Below are 10,598 nucleotides of genomic sequence, written 5' to 3'. Positions count from 1 at the left end.
AAGGGCATTAGTAAAGTCAGGTATTGATGTAGAATGAGGAGGCCTGGGGGTGCAGTCAGCATTTTACTTTATACTAAGACATATTTCGTGCTACTGCATTTCAAAGACATGGTATACAACTGTGTGCCTCCAACTTTGTGATGAACTGAAATGCCATGCACTATATTACAGGATTTGAGAGTGTTTTGAAACTTCCATTAACTTCTTGCTAAGAATTGTGAAGTACGAGCTAGCATGGAATTCATGTTAGCTGTGCTCAAGACTTAACCGCATAGCATCTTGTCTGAGGAAGCTAACAGGCTAACTGACATATGTGATTGCTAGCAAAGGCTTCAGGGTCAGAATTTGTCTTCATCCCAATTTCTTTCATGTCTGTAGAAGCTTAGAAACATGAAAGAAACGTGTGTATGATTAAATAAAAAATGATATGCTTGGGGTCAGTTGTGTGTTGGCCACGACGAGCTGCCAGACAAGCTTCAATGCTTTACCTTGGCACAGATTCGACACGTTTCTGGATCTTAGTACAGGGATGGACATCATAATCTTTTTCCAGACAAAATGAACACAAATCTTGTTAGCAAAACGCCTTTCGGAGCCATTGGATGTAATTTCATTTGTCGTTCGTCTGCGTGTACACAGCATACTGGATGGAAGTACAAAGAAATTGGCACATACAGATAAACCATTACCACAAACGTCTTTGGGTGAAAAGCTTATGCTACACACACACACACACACACACACACACACTGGGGCACTTTAAATCTGTACTTCTTTCTCGGTTGTATCCATACCCATACTTACTCATATATAGAATATAGTAATATATTATTATAATAATAAATATACATATACGTATAAATATATACGGTAAAATTTTAATGTCAATAGCATCTTTAGAAATATATTTACTAAGAAAAATGGTCACGTGTTATACTTATTTTATATATATATATATATATATATATATATATATATATATATATATATATATATATATATATATACAAATCCAATCCATGGAGGCTCCACCTGACACCTTTATAATAAACACTCTTTCTAGGAAGATGTTCTACTAGATTTTGGACTTTGATTGGGGAGTCAGGTGCTGATGTAGGGTGAGGTGAGGAGGCCTGGGGTCAGTCAGCGTTCACATTCATCGTTGAGGTTGGGTTGAGGTCAAAGCTCTATAACAGGGGATATATCAGGGGAAGAACCACATATGATTGGAAAAGTCAGGTGTTCTAATACTTTTGACATACGCAGATTTTAAAGCGGATTATTTTCTATAGATTTTTGGCGTGCTGATGCTTCGCTCACACGTAACCGTGCTTGAATGTCATCGATTGTTCATCTCCTCCAGGGTGCAGACATTTCTGGCAATGCACCATTTACCATGGACCAACGCTCACCCTCTCGAACGGCCTTGCAGACTCAAGAGGCGAAAGTGTTGACACAGAGATCAAGCAGGACATCCGCATGCTGTGAAGTGAGATTTCCCAGCTCGGAGCATTGACCTATTTCACAGAAACACTGTTACCACACCTCGGACTCGCCTTAATAGAAAAGGTCATAAGAGCACAAGTGGGATTGATCGAGGCCTCAGGAGCACTCGTGGAACATCGCTGATGATGCACCCTTCACCAGAGGTGGGCGGTTGATTGTCGGACATAAAGAGCTGAAAAATCAATTTGCAGGTTTCCTGCCTGTTTACAAAATGTCAAAAAAAAAAAAAGCAGCGCATGGTTGATATCGACAGGTGCTGGAAACCATAAGCCATTTCTGATATGATATTTTATTCTCTGTCTTTTATTTCCTTGTAATTCAATACACGAGTCAAAAAATCAAGAGATCGGCTCTGTTTCCTGGCTGTGTGTGATTTTAATAAGTTGAATGAGGCTGGGAAATTAGTGCGTTCCGTAATAACCTCTAAGAAAATAGAGAGGAAATTGAAAGTCAGAGCACATGACTTGGGTTTTGCTGTAGCTTTTTGCTTTTTTGCTTTTGGGACACCTGAATTTTCCACCCACAAGTTTCTGCAATGAAACTTCTGGCATGTCTTCAAAACAATGGATTGTCTGATATATCGCTTACATACGTACACTGCTTATTTTGGTTCATACCCTACATACATAAAAGTATTGGGACATTATTTTCCAGGCATATGTGTTTTTTCGTCAAACTGTTATGATATATACAAGTTGAAGGCACACAATTGTATCAGATGTCTTTAGATGCAGGAGCATAAAGGACATTGTTCTTTAACTTGAACTAGAAAACCAAGACCTGTTCCAGCGTGATGAGCCGGTGCACAAATCTAGGTCAAAAGGATAGTGTCCATGGATTGGAAGATCTTAAATGGCCTGCAATGGAGTTTGGATCTCAAACCCTATTACTCAATTTCCACTCCTCCATTTCCACCTGTAGAATCTTAATCACCTTGTATAGTGTCTTTGAAATGACTGGACAGGAAGAATCTGTATCTTCTGCCTTATTTGTGCGAGCGACAAATACGAAACACGTCTACTGCACCTTTAAATGCTCTTTTGCCAAACGTTATTAGATTATTTTTAAAAATCCTTTCAGCTGAGAGAAAAAAAGGGTGGATGATTGAGCACTGAGACACAGTAAGGTATCTTTAAGCCGTCTCTCTGTGGCATTAGATATCCTCTTTTGTCTCAGGATCAGGCGCCGGTGTCTCCAGCTGGACACATCAGGACCCGTGCTGTCTACTGTGCTCAGGAGAATCATTATTCTTGTATCTCAGAGGGCCTGCAGTGCCAGCTCTGATGCTAACCATCTGTGTGTGCTGCCAAGCAATGTGCAGATAACAGATATTATCTCGGAGGCAATACCTAGCGCACCGGTGCACTCTGATATCCCTCGGTTTCGCATATTTTTTATTTTATTTTTTATTATTAACGATTCGTAGCTTATTTCAATACTGCGCAAGACGTCGGATTACTCCCACCCCGTGTATAAAATGTTCCATCCAAACACGAGTGCTTTTTTCCTCCTCCCATCACTGATATTAAAGAGCTATTTCTGCTTTACATAACTCTCGGTAATAAGATCCTCCACATCCATTTGCTTTCTTAGAGACCTGCGATTTATACCTCGCCCTCGTCCTCTTTGACATTTCCGATGCTCAGAGCATGACATTCACAGCCGTGCATTTTGATGTGCCAAATAGATGGAGCGCTCATGCCGGGGGTGGTGTTTGGAGGGCGGTGAAGAGGGGGGGTGCAGAGGGTACAAGAAGGTAAAGAAAAGTGCTTTTTTTTCTCCCCCCTAACATTAAGTCATACCTCTATGATTTTCAGCAATTAGCTGGGTATTTTTTCCCCTCGTACGACACCAGCGGCAAATATTTGAACCGTCTTGAGAAAATGCTTATTCTTTACCTTCGCCTCCTCCATCCGAAGGTTACAGTGCAGGCGCGTGACATCCAGCTCGACGGCTTTCCCTAAGCATCTGACTACATTAAGCGCAAATTTATAACGACGGCTCGACGCAGCGTACAGGCAATTTAGCCAACCAACCCAAGCTTTTTAGCACTAGTGAAAATGGCCCCCCGGCGACCCCATTAAGATGTTTATCGCATTTCCGACGCTGTTGCCTGCAAATATGTTGCATGTGCAAACAATTTTATCGCTTGCGAAGCAATTCGCACGCCTGATATTTGTTTCAAAGTGAAACGACAACATGAGTGTTCCACCTGATTCCAAACAATAGGCATTAAACATTTATACGGCTTTGTTCAGGATATTTGGGAAAAAAATGGTCCACTCCTACACAAGGGATACCTAAAGAATGATTTATATTCACTTTATTGTCCGCAAAAAACTTCTATACCGCGGTAAAGTGCACACGGAATCCCACAGCGATGAAGCTGGGGTCTCAGACGAACCTTCATCCAGATGCTTAAATAAGAAAGAATGCGGTTCTCCAGATGTTGTGGCGTGAGGATGTTCGTCTCACAGCTGGTAGTGTTGGAGCTTGCTTTCCGAATGGCTGAGCTCGTGAAACAATATGTTGTTAAATAGAAAAATATTGCGAGAGGTGAGTCGAGGTGGAGGAATTATTACTGAAACAGAAATAGTCACTCAGAATATATAAAGTATATAAAGTAGCTTTCTGGATTTTTCTGGAGAAAAAAAAAATCAAGCATTTATAAGACATTTCAGACTCTGATGACATCTTCAGAGAATTTTTTTTGGATGCTTGATTTATTTTATTGCTCTCAAATATTCACTATATGAACAAATATTTGTGGATTCATATCTGCTTTTCGAATATTTCATTCTATACCTCCAGTCTTATGGGAAGATGTTCTAGAAGATTTGTGGAGATTTGTGTGAGATTCATTCAGCCACGAGGGCGTTAGTAAATCCAGGAACTGATGTATGTGAGGTGAAGAGACTCGAGATGCATTTCCAAATCATCCCAGTAGGTTTGAGCTCTATACCAGGTCACTCAAGATCTACTCCACCCTGTATCATCATCACAGGTGCATCGTCATGCTGGAACAGGTTTGGGTCTCCTAGTTTAATATAAAATTTCATGCATCCGCATCCAATGACTTCCTTGGGGGAGAACCACATATGGTATTCCAGCATGTTCGTCCATTAAACACCACACACTCGGTTTGTGGTATCTATCAAAATCATTCAGATCCCCTTTTAACTAAGAGGACGTCTCTTCCCATCCAACACACATCCCTGGAATTACAGTACATGCCATTTGGACAGTAATACCACCACTGGCAGATGTTCTTTTGTGGTAATGGACTATTATATAGCGCAATCAAATGTTATCATTACCTTGTTAAAAAGTATAATGATGCAAATTATGGCGGGCTAATGCGAGCCGAATAACTGAGCAGGCCCTGAATTCTTTAAGATGGCCCAGTGAACCATATGCTAGTACTTTTTTTTCTAATTCAATGAGTTTCTTTTTTGAAGAAAGAAAAAAAAAAGTAATATAGTGGATAGAGATTACCTTACAAAAAAAACGAAACAAAAAAAAGACAATGCTGCTTCTTCTTTTCCTTTAACGTAATCTCTATCCACCATATTAAGTTTTTTTTTTCCCCAAAAAGTAACAATGAATTAGTTAAAAAAAAAAAAAAAAGTCTAAAGGCTGTTGAATTCGGTTGTTTAACGTTCAGGCGAAGCATTTTATTTTTAAAGTTTTCTCGAACACTTCAGCGACGCGCGTTTCTAAACAAAGCGCCGGGTCTGTACTGCTAGAGGCAAGTCATTGCAATTTAATTACGCAATTCCGACGGAATTTAGTTCGACCTGTTGTGAATGTGGATGCCACAGAGCCTCGTGAGCGGAATTACTTTTACTTAATTAATAAAAATTAAATAAAAGATGAGGGAGAAATAAAGAAGCATTTTATTAAGAATTCTCCTCATAAAATGAGTTATTTATTTATTTATTGATTGATTTATTGATTAATTGATATAGTCATTGCCTGAGGTAACTGTAGACACTGAATTGAACACTGAATCCCGTTCCTCATTTAGTCCCCATATGCTGTTTTAATAACCTCCACTTTTTTGGGAAGATGTTCTACTAGATTCTGGAGTGTGCTCGCAGAGATTCGTGTAAATTCAGCCACAAAAGTCGGGTACTGATGCTGATGGAGGAGAGTGTAATTGAGGAGGTCTGGGGTGCAGTCAGCCTTCCAATTCATTCCAATAAAACTTAAGGTCAGAGCTTTGTAGCATGAGATCTTCCACTCCAAGCAATGTAAATCATTATCTTCATGGAGCTGGATGGATTATCGTCATGCTGGAACAAGTTTCTAAATTTGATGCATCTGCATCCCGTACAATTGTGTGCCTTTAAATTGGTGGAAACAGTGTATAGTAAGAACTACATATGACTGGAAATGACAAATGTCCCAATACTTTTGTCGAGGGTCACCTGGTTATAAGTACCGTTTGTGATTTTTGGGCATTGCATTCCACGTTTAGTCGCATTTCGCTTCACTCTTCTAGGAAGATGTTCCACTGGATTTAGGAGTATTAGGTATTACGAAAGGCAGGTACTGATGTAGGTGAGGAGACCTGGGGTGCAGTCAGCATTCTAATTCATCCCAAAGGTGTTCAGTAGGGATGAGATTGGAGCTCCATAGCAGCAAGATCTTCCTCTCCAAAGCATGTAAACCAGATCTTCAAGGAGCTCACAGGGGCATCGCCATGCTGGAACAGGTGTGGTTTTCCAAGTTCAAGTGAATGCAATATTTTATTTTAGTGCCTAAAGACGTCCTGTACAATTGAGTGCCTCCAGATTTGTGGTAACAGTTTGAGAACCACATATAACAGGAAATGTCAGGTGTCCCAATACTTTTGGCAATATATTGTGGGATGTTCCTGGGCTGCAGTAGTTAGTATCTATCAAACATTGTCCAAGAATCCAACAGACGATCTCCTGTAGCTTAAACCGCCGAAGAAGTTCATACTGTTTTAGCAGCAAAAGGGGGACCAACACAATATTAGGCAGGTGGTCATAATGTTATGCCTAATCAGTGGTCAAAAGGTATGTACAGCCCATATAAAGATTTATAAAGATAAGCATGGATATTGCTTACAATTATATAAATAGTATTGCAGAACATGCAGCATGATGATTACAGACAGTACAAACCTCAGTAGTAACAGCAGGGTAACAGGGGGATGCGAAACCTGAAACTGCTGGTTTAAGTCCGATTTGCACACACCTGCACCTCTGAGGATATTTAATTGTTTGTGATAATTCACCAGACTGTTAATTGATCCTATTGGGATCCCATGGTGTCAGGGTGCCATCTCTTATATGCATGTTCAAGACAAAAGAAAACATTTGGAGGCAGGATTGTGTGGAGAAGAAATTGCTCACAAAAATGTTCACCCGTTCTGCAAAGAGAACTGGTGTTTTACAGAAAAGAACTGCGAAAAGAAAGTTTTACACCCTGTGCCACCAGGATTTATGGTTGATTTTTTTTTTTATACATGGTTGGGTCTGATTTTCCAGATAAGTTCTTATACCATACACAAAACCGATAGAACCGGGTTCAGGAATCTGCTGCGCATCAGAGCAGATCCATTTAATTTCCTGGTTGTCTGATGAGAAATGAATCATTCATTTGAACACCGAATTCATTGTCAAGAATATCAAACGAGCCTGAACGTATCGGAGCATTGAGAACGGGTAATGCTCTAATGGGTTTATCATGCTTGATAATGGCCTTACTCGTGATGAAATCTCTGTAACACGTCCTGTGTAACACGAGTGGCTCACTGCTTTAGAAATCTATTCAGAGTGGCAGTGAGTTTCTACCTGCTATTGCACTACATTGCGGTACTTTTAAATGAACTTTGTCTATGTGTTTTTGGGCTTTGCATGCTTTCTGATAATCATTACCAACAATTACCAATGTCGAAGTCAAAATAATAACATTGAACCTTCCTGTAGCAATAGAAGACCTGAATTTGGTTCTGAATCCCACCCAGAACATTGGACGTCCCTCTTGAAAAGGGCTGATTGGATCATTTGAGGCTTTGAAAGCAAACAACAGCCCTCACCCTTCATTATTCTTTAAGGACAGAAAACTCTGCCTTCAAAAACCATCTAATTGGGTGAAAGCCTAAAATTAGAGACCAAAACAACCTTGTTTCTTGAACCTATCTTTCCAGGGGTAGAAGCTAGAAGATATTTTCTCTCATGTTTCACTATGCTTTTTTTAATCTCTCAAAGGTGAAGATCATGTACAAGATGTTTTTATCAAGAGCGACTTACCATTTATTCTAGGATCCAAGACTTTTGGATCCAAAGCCTTATCCACTAAGCTACCACCTACCTAAAAGATCCGGATCATCACTGTGGTACAGCCGGATGCATAAAATCATGCAGGTACAGGTCAAGGATTTCAGTTAATGTTCACATCAGACATCAAAATGGGGAGGTGGCATCGTTGTTGGTGCCAAATGGACTGCTTAGAGTCCAATAAGCAGCTGTTCTGTAGGTGGAAACACTTTCCAATGGCTGGAAACATTTGAGAGACAGTGGAATAAATTAAATGAAACATCTCAGACCTTAAACACATTAATTTCTCCTTTCAGGTGGATGGGACCCCAATAGAAGACCACTTCAGGCTTCTTTCAAGCCAGGCAAGACCAGGAATCTAAGACTTCATTGGGGACAATCTGGACTGGGGCGCAGAAGGGCTCACAATAGGCATTGGATCTGAAGTTCATGAGTTCAAATCCCAGCCACACCCCAACATGCAACTCCTGGGCCCCTAGAGCTAAGCCCTTAACCCATGACCTGCTCAGTTGTATGAATGAGATCAAAATGTAAGTCGCTCTGGATAAGGGCATCTGGTAAATGCTGAGATGAGATGGTAGCAGTGGTTGAAGCATTGGACTTTGGATCTGAAGCTCAAATCCCAGCCACACTAAGCTGCCACTCCAGGGTCCCTGAGCAAGGCCCTTAACCTCTTAGCTGATGAGATAAATTTAAGTCGCTCTGCATAAGGGTGTGAACAAACAAAATGGAGTAAATATGTGAAATAAGGAAAGTTATCCCTGAATTCATACAAAGTGTTTAGAAAGTAACAGCTGGAGCTGATGATGAGGTTGTGACACGTAGGCTGTAGGCTTTCAAGACTTCCAGATCTCTGGACCAAAGTCTACATTTGAGCAATATTCTTGGAATGCTGTCAAGTTCTTTAGAGACGAAAGATGACCTCAAACCGAACCATGAACTCCGGATTGTGTTCTTATTCTATCTAATAACCACAGCTTGCGGAAAAAACGCAGCTAATCGTACATTCCGAAGCCATCCGCTTCCGACATTCCTTAACCTTTTCTATCTTCTTCGAACCCTACCTTGAAACGCTATTTCACATTAATGAGAGGGAAAGAAAAACACACAAATTGCTTCAACAAGGTTAAACACAAATCCAGTGAGAAAAAAAAACAAAACAATTGAGAGATCACTTAATATTCTTTCCTATAACTGGGCATAGGAAATGTGTTTAAAAAAAGAACAAATAATCCATCTATACTACTGACACACGAGCATCTGGTCGCTTCCTTTTCACCTTCCAGGTCAGAACCTGATCAGACCAGTGTTTTCTCCTAAGGTGGCTTGAAGCCCGAGGCAGGAAAACACCAAATTCATATTCTATGCACAAGTGCAGAATTTCTTAACAGCTTGTTGTTTAGCCTGGAGGGAGGTACACATGTTTTGCACATATTGCCAGATTCATCCAGAGATTCAGTGAGCCAAACATGCAATTCAGCCCGAGTGGGGTGACCTCAAGAAGTTAATTACAGGACCGAGGGGTTGGAGCTGCCTCAGCACTGACACCAGGGCACCTTTTGAGCTTTGGTACTTGAAGCTCTCTACACTTTCTTGCTCCTGTTTAGACCTAGTTTTCGCTTAAGAGTGCCATTTCAGGGAGCAAAACCCAACTTGCGATGAAGAGCTGAAACTGGGAGAGGGTCAGGGTAAATGATCCTGAACGGTTTATGTATTCGCTAATGAATCTTCTTTAAGAGTTTTTCCATACGCATATTAGGGGGAAAAAATGGTCAATCTGCTCAAAGACAGGAAACCCCACATTTAATACAAGAACCTTATGGATATTCAATATCCTTTATATTATAAATACATCTACACTAATTTGCCAAAAGTATTGGGACACCAGACTTTTCCTTACATATGTGGTTCTTCCTCAAAACTGTTACCGCAACGAGGCACCCAGTTGTATAAGATGTCTTTGGATGTAAAAGCATGAAACTTGAAATAAGAGCCCAAACCCATTCCAGCATTTCAATGGTTTATATAGGTTGGACTGAAAGATCTCCTGCTATAAAACGGCAATAGCATTAAAGCCATCTTTGAGATGAATTGGAACGCTGACTGCACCCAAGGCCTGCCCACACCAGACGTTGTAGTCTGCATAGAGAATCTCAGACGTGGGAAAAAAAATGGAATTTTCTCACAGGAGGCCTGAGAAAAACAGCTACATGGCCGATGTGGACTGAAATGAAGATCAAAGCTGCTGTAAAATAGGAAATGATCACTGCCACATAATGAAGACTTGGACACGTGTAATTGCAGTTTTGCTCATTTTTTTACTTGAATGACTTGCGAGCAAATCCAAACCATAATCTAATATCAACGCGTATAACATATACAGGGTCATGCAGGGACACGAAACCAGGACATAACCAGGGCAAAGGAGCAAACAACTTTATTTCTATTGCGCTTTTCACAACAGACATTGTCTCAAAGCAGCTTTACAGAATTTTAAGAGTTAAGGTGAATGGTGTGCAATTATCCCTGATGAGCAGCCATGGCGACTGTGGCAAGGAAAAACTGCCTTAGATGTTATGAGGAAGAAACCTTGAGAGGAACCAGACTCAAAAGGGGAACCCATCCTCATTTGGGTGACATCAAGAGTGTGATTATAGTCTTTAAACAATACAGAACACTGAGAACTAACATGAGCACTGGAGTGTAAAATTATGAGTAATGTTTTTTCTACAGTTCTACAGTCATCTGTGGTTATAAAACGAGCTACTGAGCAACTCATAA

Source organism: Silurus meridionalis, chromosome 3, assembly GCF_014805685.1.
Source record: "Silurus meridionalis isolate SWU-2019-XX chromosome 3, ASM1480568v1, whole genome shotgun sequence".
Taxonomy (NCBI): Eukaryota; Metazoa; Chordata; class Actinopteri; order Siluriformes; family Siluridae; genus Silurus; species Silurus meridionalis.
Note: the sequence above shows the minus strand (reverse complement) of the source record.